Source organism: Physeter macrocephalus, chromosome 19 (assembly GCF_002837175.3).
Source record: "Physeter macrocephalus isolate SW-GA chromosome 19, ASM283717v5, whole genome shotgun sequence".
Taxonomy (NCBI): Eukaryota; Metazoa; Chordata; class Mammalia; order Artiodactyla; family Physeteridae; genus Physeter; species Physeter macrocephalus.
Genome location: NC_041232.1, coordinates 53187620 through 53202327, shown reverse-complemented (window position 1 = coordinate 53202327; position 14708 = coordinate 53187620). Strand labels below are relative to the sequence as shown.

Here is a 14708-nt window from a genome sequence, read left to right as displayed (position 1 = left end):
TGGGATTCAGTAGAGAGAATCTCAGATATGTCCAATTGCCCCAATATGATTCAATATATTCTAGTTGTGATATCGACTATCTGCATCTCTAGTTGCAAGCAATGAACTAGAATTTGTTTGCTTTCTGTTTCCTTGATGTGTAGCTGAGAAAAATGTCATTAAGGAGATAAAGAAGATAAGAGAGAGAATAAATATTGATTTATAATCATATCAGGTAGATAGCAAACTGCTTATTCCATTATATTATAAATCCATTTTTGTATGAATACTTAAAACTACATTTCAGATTATACCCAGATGTCTAGATTTTTTGCAATTCTGAATTCTGAATCAATTTCTGAATATTATAGCTGATTATATCTTCTATCTTCTTTTTTAAAAAATGCCAGTAGTATTATTTCATGATTATTCAGTGTCTTATTTTTCTAATTTTAACCTGAAAAACTACAAAGATTCAAAACTTTGCCTCAATGTTTTAAATTGGTGTGGGTGCTTTAACTTTGAGGTGTGCCACAAATGGTAAATAATAATAATAATTCAATCACAAAATATTTAAATCATTTACCTCTGTTGTAAATGCATTTTTATAATTTTTACTCATTTGCAATTCTCATATGATTTCTTGAGTAGGAATGAAAGGAATGGAGTTAGTATTTTTTGCCATGTAAAATCCAAAGCCTCTTACTTATGTGATGGTCTGTAGGAGTTCAGAACCCACATGAAAATCAATTATAAAGTCCTGGCAAAAACCTGGGAATCGTGGGTGTACTTTATTAAGTGCAACTGACATTTGAGTCCCTCTTTTATAATGTCAATTGTTTTTACCCTGTCTCTCATCCATTCTGCATAGTTTCACTTTTTTGTGATGACTTGGTTTATATCCCACCCTGTGTACTTGTCTGACACCCCCAGTTTTATTGAAAACCCTCCTAAGAGATGGGCTACTTTTACCTGTCTTTAAGTCTACTGGGATATCTAGCACAGTGCACTGGACAATCAGGGATTCTGTTTACTTGCATTCAATCACCTCTTTTAACTAGTTTTAAAACTAAGAGAGGTACCTTAGTTTAAATATTTTGGCAGTACACTTTCAGTAGAACTCAGATTTTCTGCCTCTAGTCTATCTAGTGGACCTTCTAAGTGTTCTTATTGTCTCCTGTCATTTCTGGTTCTCAGATTCTCCTGCATGGAGCCTTAAGCCTTTCTTCATTACCTCAGTCAGGAGTCTCTGTGGCTGGAGATTGAAGAGCTCATCCTTGATCACCATTTTATGTGAGCTGAGGAAAGAATCAAAATACTTAATACCTGGACAGATGGCCCAAGGGTCACTGGCATGTGAAACCAGCAGTGTTTTGTTGGTGGTAAGCACATTCTTATTCACTTTGGAATAAACAAACCCAGGTGTATAGGTTTGTTTATCAATAGGGGATAAAGATAGAGGTGGGGAATGGTTATATTCTTGACATCTTCCATCTGGGTCTTGGAGAAAAAAAACCCTGCTATCTCAAAATTGGAATATTTCTTTTAAAATAAGCTTTACACAGTCCTAAAAATTTTGCATGGACAAGAGGCCAGAGCTTGGAATACTGTCTCTGAGTTAATAAGAGAACTCTAATGAGAGCCCTTTTGTCTATATCTGGGTAGACATATAGCCTCCAAAATACCACATTACAGTATTTTATTTGTAATCCTTTCCAAATCACACCTAACCCATTCAGTGTGATACAAACATTAGATGGTAGATGATGGACATATATTTGATTGTTATTGACTTCAAAAGAGATAGGCTTGTCCTAGTAAAGACTTGCTGGCAGAAGTCCAAATCTTACCTACCAAACTGTGTCTTAATTTCCAATTTCCTCAGAGCCCCTCACATTTTCCCTTTTGGGAATATGCCATTTTCCAACACTTATCAAGAGAAATTATTCACCGATGCTTCACCACAGAAAAGACTGTCACATTCACTGAACTTCTAATCTGAAAATTCAAGTTCAAACACTCATACACACACACACACACACACACACACACACACACACACACACCACATGCATATAGAGTCTATGCTTTATCCTTCTATTTACTTTTCACTGAGTCCTCCTCCAGTGTTTAAGACTTCTTCAGCTGCTTTGATGTTTGCTCTTTCTTTAGTGGTTAGAGGTAGAAAGATGAACAGTTCAAATGAAATCTGTTTTCCTTATACTGGGTCTGGAGTCACAGCAGCAAAAGAATACCAGGTAAGGGTTGAGCTTTGGTGAACTGGAGTTCTGGGTGTATAAATTAAGGTTAGGGAATTTTCCATCGCTAAAGATTATGAATAAACATGAACAAGGAGCCAAGGTAACTCAGGAAGTTAGGAGGAACTGGAACTGTCAGTGGCCATAAACTTTTGATCAGATAGCTTCTAAGGAGGAAGAGGACCTTGTGTTTTAGAATAAACAAGAAGCCAGAAATCCAGGTGCTTTCTTATTACAATAAAAGTGAAGTAAAGAGGTCAGATCTGGAGCCCATAAACTTGCTATGAAGTCAGAAACAAGGGTTGGTTGTCACAGGTCTCAAATCACTGGGAGTTTCTGAGTTCATGCAAAGTGTGTTAGCTTTAAGAATAATGTAGTCTCTTTCTACTGCTCTGAATTTGTAATTCACACAGAAGAATGAAGTTAGGCTCAGTAAATTAGGAATAGAAGAAAACTTCCTCAACTTGATTACAAACACATCAAAAATTCTATAGCTAACATTACACTAAAATGATGAGAAACTCAAAGCTTTCCCACTAAGATCAGGAACAAGGTAATATGTCCCCTCTCACTACTCCTTTTTGTACTTGAGGTAACAGCTAATGAAATAAAACAAGAAAAAGAAATAAAAGGTATATACAGATTGGGAAGGAAGCAATAAAACTGTATTTTTTCACAGATGACATGACCATCTATGTAGAAAATGTGAAAGAATCAACAACAACAACAACAAAAAGACTCCTAGAACTGATAAGCAATTATGGCAAAGTTGCAGGATATGTTTCCTATATAAAAGTTAATCACTTTCTACTTATTAAAAAATAAGTGTGGGCTTCCCTGGTAGTGCAGTGGTTGAGAGTCTGCCTGCCAATGCAGAGGACACGGGTTCGTGCCCCAGTCCAGGAAGATCCCACATGCCACGGAGTGGTTGGGCCCATGAGCCATGGCCACTGAGCCTCTGTGTCCAGAGCCTGTGCTCCACAACGGGAGTGGTCACAACAGTGAGAGGCCCGTGTACCGCAAAAAAAAAAAAAAAAGGAATGTGAAGTTAAAAATACAATACCAGGGAATTCCCTGATGGTCCAGTGGTTAGGGCCCTGTGCTTCCGCTGCAGGGGGCGTAGGTTCCCTGTTTGGGGGAACTGGGATCCCTCATGCTGCACAGTGCAGCCAAAAAAAAAAAAAAAAAAGCAATACTATTTACATTAGCATCCTCCAAAATGAAATACTAAGGTATAAATCTAACAAAATATGGACAAGACCTATGTAAGGAAAACTACAAAATTCTGATGAACAAAATGAAAGAAGAATTAAATGGAGAGATATTTCATGTTCATGGATAGCAAGATTCAATATTTTCAAGATATCAGTTCTTCCCAACTTGATCAATAGATTCAATGCCATCCCAATCAAAATCCCAACAATTTATTTTGTGGATATCAACAAACTGATTCTAAAATTTATATAGAGCGGCAAAATACTCACAATAGCCAACACATTAATTAAGTAGAAGAACAAAGTTAGAGGACTGACACTTCCTGTCTTCAAGAGTTACTGTAAAGTTACAGTAATCAATACAGGGTGGTTGGTATTTGTAAAAAATAGAGATCTCTTAAATAGACCCACAAATATATAGTCAATTAAACTTTGACAAAAGAATAAAGTCAGGTGCAGTACATCTTGTTTTTCTCACGACTTTCTTTTGCATAGAATCTACTCAGCCACCCTTTGGTGATGATTTTCTATTATGCAGAGAGAAGCCAGGAATCTAGTTAAACTCATAAGGTCAAAAACTTCTATATGTCTGTGATTAAAGAAAATAAGAAAAAAATTCAGATTCAACTTAAAAAAGAAAGGAAAGACATGACATATATGTTTGAAATTGCATACAATATATTAAAACCTTGATTGAACTAAACCTAAAGATTTAAAACTTTATATTATCTTGTCTATATTTAGGGAAGTTTTTTTTTTTTGACATTAGGAATGAGTAGACAATGTAGATACCACACAAAGTGTTACTCAGAGCCTCAAAACCATCCTTCCAAATAGTAGGAAACACAGAGCTTCTTATAGTTAAATCACCCAGGAGCTCACAATGATGTTCTGTCTACCTGGAATATTGAAACTGAGAGATTAGATTTACAGGAGTTAGCAAATTACAGCCTATGGGCCAAATACAGCTCATGGCTGTTTTTTGTAAATAAAGTATTATTGGGGCACAGACATGCTAATTTTTAATGTACTGTCTATAATTACTTCTGTGCTACAATTGCAGAGATAAGTAGTTGAGATATGTAGCCTGCAAGGCCTAAATAATTGGCTGTTTGACCCTTGACAAAAAGTTTACTGATTTTTTGACATAAAAATTTTACTGAGTCTAAGTTAGAGAATAAGGATATCAAAAGTGTCATCTAAGCTACTTTAAGTGACTAAAAATTAAGGACAAATAACTGTCAAAAGAAAAGAAATTAAAATGTTATGCCTGATGTTTTAGAGAACAAGTAGCTAATGAAAACAATAGGTATTTGACAAGCAAGCAAACAAACAAAAAACTAACACTAATCCTGAAGAAGAGGGGATATGACACTAAAACCCCTAGTTTCAAGATGCTCCATCATAATAGAATTTAGGGAACATTTCCCCCAGTTTATAGAAGTGAAGGAAAATGCAACTTAAAAAAAAAAGAAAGAACGAATTAGGGTCTTTTTGAAAGGCATGAATAAATGCCAAAATAAAAGAGAGATTATCTTGAGAGTGATCAAAATTGCATTCACAAGGAATAGAACATAAGTGTTACACACATTGCAGAAAAGAATAAAACAGAAAGTCGGAAAAGAATTTAAATTAGAGATAATACTCTAGTATATCTAACTGATACTTCTTAAATACCTATTGGATTATTAGATGGTGAAAAAATTATTATAAACAACCACTCCTCAAATCTGTCTCCCATTATAAATAATAAATAATGAGGAAGAAATAAATAACTGCCAGAAAATATTATAGAAAGCACGAGGTGCTGTATTACTGAAGGGATCATCGTTGAAATGTCCCAGATAGTTAGCCATGAACAAATGTCTGCTAGAGATGCTCATATAATGAGCAGATAAAAGGTTTGGGCAAATGGGATTTCCAGTACCAGTAATACATCTGGGTACCTGCCCACTCAAACATTTATATTTGTATTTTTAATGATGAATTTTCCTTTCCCATCTCTTTTTCTTGTATTTTCCCTTTTAACATCAAGAAAAACTTTCCCAGAAGTTGCCTATGAGACATTATCCACTGTCTCATTGGCCAGAGTTGTGTCACCTCCTACTTTTAATGAAATCATGTAAGTAGCTATACTTATATCAGAGAAAATATACTTTAAGCTGAAGACTATATCAAGAGTCAAAGAAGGTCATATATAATGACAATAGGGTCAATCCATCAAGAGGATATAATATTTGTAAATACTTATACACTTACTATAGGTGCACCTAAATATATAAATATTAATATATTTGAAGGGATAAATAGATAACAGTACAGTAGTAGGTGTCTTTAATACCCCATTTTCAACAATGGGTAGATCATCCGCATGGAAAATCATAAAGAAACATTGGACTTAAACTACACATTAGACGAGATAGTCTTAGGACTATCTGTTATGTATATGTCTGTTAGCAGACATATACAGAGCATTCCATTGAACAGCAACAGAATACTCTTTCTTCTCAAGTGCACATGGTACATTTTCCAGGACAAATAATATGTTATGACACAAAGCAAATCATAATACATTTAAGAAAATTGAAATCATACCAAGCATCTTTTCTGACCACAGTGGTATGAAACTAGAAATTAATTACAAGAAGAAAACTGGAAAATTCCTGAATATGTGGCTATTAAACAACATGCTCCTGAACAACCAATGGGTCAAAGAAGAAATCAAAAGAGAAATTTTAAAAAAATCTTGAGAAAACTGAATTTGGAATTACAACATAACAAAAACTTGTGAGAACTGCAAAAGCAGTTCTAAAGGGAAGTTTATAACAATAAATGCCTTCACTAAGAAAAAAGAAAAATCTCAAATAAAAAACCTAACTTTGCATCTCAAGCGATTAGAAGAAGAAGAACAAATTAAACCCAAAATTATTTGTAGGAAAGAAATAACAAAGATCAGAACAGAAATAAATTATATAAAGACCAGAAAAATAATAGGAAATATCAATGAAACTGAGTGGTTTTTCTAGACGTACCAAGAAAGGAAGAGAGAAGACTCAGATTAATAAAATTATAAATGAAAGAGGAGACATTACAGCTGATACCACACAAGTAGAAAGGATCATGAGACTATTATGAACAATTATATATTAACAAACTGGACAACCTAGAAGAAATGTTAAATTCCTTGAAACACACTATGTATGAAGACTAAATCATGAAGAAATAGACAATCTAAACAGGCCATTTACTAGTAAAAAATTGAATGAGTAATAATAAAAAGAAAACAAAAACTCCCGAAAGAGAAAAGCCCAAGACCAGATGGTTTCACAGGTGAATTCTATCAAATATTTAAAGAAGAAATAACACCAATCCTTCTCAAAATCTTTCAAATAATAGAAGAGGGATAAAACACTTCCAAACTGAGTTTGCAATGGCAGCATTGCCCTGATACCAAAGCCAGAAATCTACTCTATAGTCATACCTCAGTGATATTGTGGGCTCCGTTCCAGACCACAGTAATAAAGCGAGTCACATGAATTTTTTGGTTTCCCAGTAGATATAAAATTTATGTTTACACTATCTATAATCTATTAAGTAAAAAATAGCATTTTGTCTAAATAAATGTACTTAGCTTAATTGAAAAATACTTTATTCCAAAAAAATGTTAACCATCATCTGAACCTTCAGCAAGTCATAATAGTAACATCAAAGATCACTGATCACAGATCACCATAACAAATATAATAATAATAAAATAGTTTGGGATATTATGAAAATTACCAAATGTGAGCAAATACTGTTGGAAAAATGGTGCCTATAGACTCCTTCAATACAAGATTGCCACAAACCTTCAATTTGTAAGAAACACAATATCTGTGAAGCACAATAAGGTGAAGTACAATAAAATGAGGTACGCTTGTATAAGAAAAGAAAATGACAGGCCAATGTATTGGGTTGGCCAAAAAGTGCCTTCAGTGTTTAAATAAAAATAAAAGGCACATCTGCCATTTTTCAGGAAACTTCATAATTCCATCTTCCCGAAACTTATCTTTTTGAGCAAATAACTGTTCCAGGGAACAGTTCTTCCAGGGAATTGAAATTTTTTCCATTAAGAGAGTTTTGTAAATACTGAAATAAATGGAAATCCGAAGGTGTAATGTCTGGTGAATACAGCAGATAAATTGGAACTTCCCAGCCAAGCTGTAACAGTTTTTGCCTGGTTATCAAAGAAACACGTGGTCTTGTGGTATCCTGATGGAAGACTATGCATTTTCTGTTCACTAACTCCACACACTTTTCATCAAGTTGGTCTAACTGGGAGCAGTACTTGCTGGAATTAATTATTTGGTTTTCCAGAAGGAGCTCATAAGAGAGAACTCCCTTCCAATCCCACCATATACACAACATCACCTTCTTTGGATGAAGACTGGCCTTTGGTGTGGTTGGTGGTGTTTCATTTTGCTTGCCACATGATCTCTTCTGTTCCACATTATTGTACAGTATCCACTTTTCATGGACTGTCACAATTTATTTAAAAAATGGAACATTTTTGTTACGTTTAAGTAGAGAATCACATGCGGAAATACAGTCAAGAACGTTTTTTCACTTAATTTATTGGAACCCAAATATCAAAGTGATTAACATAACCAAGCTGGTGCAAATGATTTTCAACGCTTGATTTGTATATTTTGAGTATGTTGGCTATCTCCTGTGTGGTATAATGTTGATTATTCTCAGTTAATGTCTTGATTTGATCCCTATCAACTTCAAATGTTCTACCCGACCATGGAGCATTGTCCAGCGAGAAATTTCCAGCACAAAACTTTGCAAACCACTTTTGACACATTTGATCAGTCACAACACCTTCCCCATATACTGCACAAATCTTTTTTTGCATTTCGGGTGCATTTCACCTTTCTTGAAATAATAAAGCATAATATGTCGAAAATGTTGCTTTTTTTCTTCCATCTTCAATATCGAAATGGCTACATAAAAATTCACCAATTTTGATGTCTTTTAAAAAATGCACACTGATATGACACCTGTCATGTACAACCGAACAAAATTGTTTTGAATGAAGTTTAGACAACTAAGTGCTTCTAGAGCCATCTTATGGAAAAATCAAATGAAACTTTTGGCTAACCCAATATGTTAGAGTATTCAGTAAATGGAAAAACAATATAGAAATATGTGTTAATATTATTATTATTGTTATTATTACTATACATTCACAAACTCAAAAACACTGCCCATATTTTCACAGTAGTGAGTGTTCAATGAGGATTATTTGTTATATAGGGCTATCAAATTATAATTTTCTAAGAGTTTTTACATGTAATTATCACCTATTTAGCATTAGTTGGTACTAGTTTATTTTAAAAAGTAAAATAATTTGATAGCTCAAATTTCCTGGAGGTATTTGTATATTTTTCATATTTGTTGACTTCACATACACATTAGTGACTTGGATCTCAATAATGCTAATTATACAACTACATGTCAGGAACTATGCTAGCTACTCTGTGTGTTTCATCTCCCTTCAACCTCATAATTATTTCTATAGAGTGGATATAATAACTCTAATTTCACAGATAAGAAAAATGAGGATTAATGGGGTTTTTGCAAATACGCTGTGTCAAAAAGATCATAACTGGAAGAGGTATGTTTTGTGTCCAAAAATGTCTAATATTGTAGACAGCCCTTGTGCTTTACCACTACTTTAACTAGACAGTGTAGATGCTTGATATTCACTTTCAAATTAAATGAATGAGTGAATATTGTCTTAGCTTAGATCTGATGACTTTACAAACAATATTTCAGGAAAGGAAAATGTCTGGATCCCAAATATGCAGATTGTGTATACCATAATTATCTATCTTAAGCATTCCACCATTATATCACATTAAACTTTTCCAAGTTGTAACTCATTATTTTCCAAGTAATACTTACTCCTTTCCCTGTGTTCCCTGACTTACTAAAAGGTATCACTATCCACCCAATTTCCTGCATTAAATATTTAAAGTCCTCTCTCTGCCTAATCTCCTATTAGTAATCCATTTCTAAATCATGTAAATTCTTCTGTAAGGTATCTCAAACCCATCCATTTCCCATCTTGTTCCAATCATCACTATCTCTCAGCTGGGTTGTTCTTATAGAGTCCTAACTGGTCCTACTCACTCACATCCATTCTCCATGCTGCTGCTAGACTGTCCCTTCTACCATCAGATTTGATTATACAGTATTTCTTCTTTAAACATGAAAAGTATTCCTATTGCACTGAAGACAGAGATCAAACACCTTAAACTGGTCTATGAGGATCTTCCTCATTTTTCCTTCTCCAATTCATTTCACACTTTCCACCATGGAAATAATTAACTAGTTGCACCTTCACAAACAGGCTAAGCTTTCAATGTCCTCACATCTTTTGCCTTACTTGTTCATCTGTCAGGACTGCCTTTTCCCACATCTGTCCTACTTAGTGGCTAAAGCAGGACTGACCAGACAGTAACCTTCCCATAAGCTTTACCAGCTGAAGCCTACACAACTTCCCATTAACTCCTGAATCTGTCCCTATTATGACACTATCCCACCACATTAATTCCTTACTTGCCACTGCCCCCACTAAGTGAAATCAGCTTGAGAACATGGGTCATGTTTTTTTTTTTTTTTAATTTTACATAATCAGAATTTAGATGTCTGGCACAATTCTGATGCTCAGTAAACTGTTTCAAAAAACATAATAAATGAATAAGTGAATGGATAAATAGAAAGGAAGGAAGGAAAGAAAGAAGGGAGAAAGGAAGGGAAAGAGTATGAAAGGAAGAAAGAAAAACGTATGTCCTCTTTCTCAAGAAGAATATAAAAACTTAATACCCTTGGTTTTGGGGGTATGGGGATGGGATCAGAAGCACTTGCTACTGTAAGATGTAAGTGTTATTTTTAAAGAAAATAAATTATATTGTATTTTTGTGTAGCAAACTGTAAACATATCACCTCCCACTGTAAATCTGACCCTCCATGAAATAAATCTTTCCTATAATCTAAGTGTTTTTCATAAGATGGTATTCTATTCTTTAAAAGAGTAAAATGATCTAATCTGCAGTTCCAAAACTTCACTTTTCAAAAAAAAAAAACAATTATTGAAATTTATAGATTTGGCCATGGCAAAATGGCATTTATGTTTTTCAGAGTTAAAATGAAATAAAATATCTAACTTGCTGTGTTTTGCTTTCATGACAAATAGGCACTGACAAATACATACCACATTACCATCCTTGATTGCTCTGATGGAACTCATTTTCATCTTGTGTTCCTCTAATTACATGAAAATTGCATACTTTTTATGCATGACACATTTTGCACAGCTTTAGCAAAAGGTTGTGAATAGAGGGGAAAAAAAAAAAACATTTATCAGTTTTTTCCCCTTTCACAGCAGCAATTGATCATCTTCCCAGCAATCAATCTTGCTTTATGGGCCTATTTTTCTCCACTATTGTTGTAGCCAAATGGCAGCAGAAAGGCACTGTACACACAAAAAAATATGGTGGAGGTTTTTAGGTGTTTTTCTCAGCTTTTAATAGATGAGATTGAGGATGCCCTTGCTTTCCAATGATTGTTCTGAGTTGTTTTCTTTGCTCTTCCTTCCCTTCTCTGCCTGGGTTTGAAGCTTTCACCATAGAAAGAGCAGTAGGATTCCTGTCTAAGAATCTTACCCCGCCCTTTATTTCTCATTCAAACTACTTTACATTTACAGAGAATATTCAACATTTTAAAGCACTTTCTTATCAATTTTTTAAATTTTAGTTTCATAATAAAATGGGATATATTTAGAGAAGATCATTTTAATCTGCATTTTAAAGATGAGGAAATTGAATGATCATATGACTTGTGACTTTCCTAAATTAATGTGATTTATTTGTTTTGAATCTTGTAGTTGATTCAGAAGTCCTGGCTTCCAGTCCCAGCTTTTCCCAGAGGGTTTGGCTTCTCTTTAATAAAGACCTGGGAAAATAATTTTTCTGCTACCTATCCATAAAAATGCATACAAAGAACACACCAATAACAAATACCAGAGCAAATTACAGTCAATCAATTGGGTGTTTCTTTTACCATTATTTATTTCTATTCTTTCTGAGAAAGAAGGCATTGGCTTTCAGAGGAAACTCAGCATCATTGTATTTAACTCGAAAGGAATTGTAGAAGGCACATCTCATTCCTTGAAAATAATGACAAATTATGCAATTTTTGTTTTACTCAACTAGATTGAAAACGCCTGGGGAATAGCCAAGCTGCTTGGCAACGGGAGGCATTTGATATTTGGGGCTTTGGAGCCAAGGGAGCGGCATTGCTTTTCAAACAGGTGCAGGCTCCTAAAGCCTCGCTCATTTCCCCTTTTTGGACAGGCGCAGCACCTGACCAACTTTGGGAGAACAAAGCATCCATCTGGACGAAGGGAAAGAGAGCTGGTTGCCTGTGGAGCTGCAGAGAACAAGGCTCTGCTTCCCTTTGAAGTGCTGGCGTTCTCCTTAATCACCTGGAAAAGTCTTAATTTAAAGAGGGGCTCTTAGACAAGCAGGGGATCTCAAATATATTTGACTTTCATATCCAATCTACTTCCCTTTCATCAGGTTTATTAAAATTGGTGATGTGTTCATTGTGAACACCGTTTGTATCTGAATATGGAGTACTTCCGTTAGGGTCTCCCGCGCTGCTCTGTTTGGTCCTGTGATGCACTCATATTGTTGCCTTTGCCATGGAGTCATTATTTCTGGGGATAAATACTGTGATGTCAGGCACACTGGATTATAATTGTTGCAGGGTAAACACAGCAGGACTTTATGTTCTTAGAATGCCTAATTAGACGACAGTAAATGCATTGTGGGACAGCTGAAAAACACAAGCCTAGGAAGTGTTGCATTTTTCACCATTGGCTATACATGCATTGATGCACTTTATATCTTTACTCATATGAAGTAAATATCCTAAAGGGATTCTCTTACCATTTTAGAAAGATACCTGAAAGATTCACTTTGGGGAAACACACAAAATCCATAAAGCTATAGTCTCAGGAGTACTAGTCAGCTCCATACAGTGCATGGGGAATGTGACAGTCATTCTAGTACACGCACCTCACCCAAATGTCCTCTTTTTTAAAAAGGGAGGGAGGATAAGTGATTTTTTCATTTTATACTTGGGTTTGCATCCTAGATGCAGCCATATGTTAGGGATACAAGAAACCCAGCGGAGTTCTTGCCATAAAAGAGTTTGTATTTTATGTGAGATAAATAAAATCATCTGAGAATACAACTGTAAAAACAGAATTAAGCATTTAAAAAGATAATGGGAAATCAGAGTAAGACAATTTTAGCCAAAGAAATATGTAACAGCTTTCACGGGATTGCAGTTTGAGATCAGCTTTAAAAGTTGTATAAAGTTATAAAGAGAGGAATGTGGATGGTGTGTCCTTAGTGTTAATGAATTAAAAGAGAAAATGTGTGTAGGAATAAACCAGCAGTTTCTAGTGGGGACTCTCGCTATGTGATAAGGGAAGTTGTTGGTTTTTTTTTTTGGTTGTTTAGTTTTTATTTCATAACCATAAACTTAACTTTGCAATTCAGCTAAACTTGGAGGGGAATAAGGAAAATATGGAACCCAAAGAAGTGCAATGAGAGCACAAAGATTATAGTATACTTTGAGCAGATGGGGATGAAGGGGTGCTGCTCTCCTGAGCTACAGAAGGAATGGTCTGGTGGTTAAGATAAAACACAAGTCATATTTATTATTAGATTTGTCCAGTCAGCAATGGTGACCTTCTTGATGGTCTTGCCATTCCTGGACCCAAAGTGCTCCATGGCTTCCACAAAATTCATGCCCTCTTTCACCTTGCCAAAGACCACATGCTTGTCATCCAACCACTCAATCTTGGCAGTGCAGATGAAAAACTGGGAACCGTTTGTGTTGGGGCCAGCATTTGCCATGGACTAGTTGCCAGGACCCGTATGCTTCAGGAGGAAATTCTCATCATCAAATTTCTCCCCATAGATGGACTTGCCACCAGTGCCATTATGACGTGTGAAGTCACCACCCTGTCACATAAATCCCAGAATTGTTCTGTGAAAGCAGGAACCTGTATAACCAAAGCCTTTCTCCCCAGTGCTCAGAGAACGAAAGTTTTCTGCTGTCTTTGGACATTTGCCTGCAAACGAGACGCGGCCCAAGGGCTCGCCATTGACGGCGATGTCAAAGAACACGGTAGGGTTGACCATGGTTGGGCAGCGTGGGAGGTTCCGGGGTGGCGGCGTCTGCAAAGCCATAAGGGAAGTTTTGAAAAGATCTCTGGAGAAATGGAGACTTACCTTTAGGCAGTTATCAGATTGGAAGTTAAAGATGAAGTTCCGTTTTTAATTCTGAGCGAAGTCTGTGTGTCTGTGTGTGTGTGCCTGCTCACACACATGTCAAAGTCCTTGCCCTCTTATCGCCTCACTCTACAGATTTTCTTGAAGTGCCACCCCCAAATACAACCCATTGGATCATAATCCATATTCCAAAACATTCCTCTCTTTCTCCATCATATCAATTTCCCCTTTAGGGCCTGTTTCTAGCTGATAGGGTAGGAAATGACCAACAACATGAATTTATACCAAGTTGTATATCTAGGACTGCAGTAATGCATGACACTTCTCCCAAGACTGTTCATATCTGCAAAGGGTATTACTAACTCAAAGAACCAGTGGAATGTCCCTTTGAGGAATGGACCACTGAGGAGCACTTTTGGGGAACAGGAGGACATCCCAGTGTCATTAAGTTCTCTCCATATAAGTGGCTATCTCCACACTGAAATGCACCTTAGGACAGAAAAGGACTTGTTCTTCAGCCCTACAAACATTCACAGACCTGTAAACAATGGTGTTTGTCACGCTGGGGGCTGGGAGTAGAAAGATGGGCGGGAAGGTGGTGCTTGCAAAATCCCATTTAGGGCATTATTTATTATTCTAGTTTGTAGTTTATGCTTATAGCATCTGTAATAAAGAAACACTCTCCAGAAGAAATCACAAGTTAACAAGGAGTAGATGAGATTGAATGTGACGACTCCAGCCCTGTACAAGAGTCACTGGCCCATTAAATGAATGTGCACAGCTACTTCTTAATGCTCTCCCTAAGTAATCAATTTCTGAAAATACCAAATAATTTTAAAACAGCCCTGTCTGACCTCACTCTCCAATGATGCTGGATCAGCCCTTGCTGATTTGCCTACCTA

The 14708-nt window shown here is 35.8% G+C and overlaps 1 pseudogene; it reads right to left on the bottom strand.

The window, feature by feature from the left end:
- Positions 1 to 13019: 13019 nt before the first annotated feature.
- On the bottom strand, positions 13020 to 13755 carry LOC102983419 (peptidyl-prolyl cis-trans isomerase A-like; annotated as a pseudogene).
- Positions 13756 to 14708: the final 953 nt, after the last annotated feature.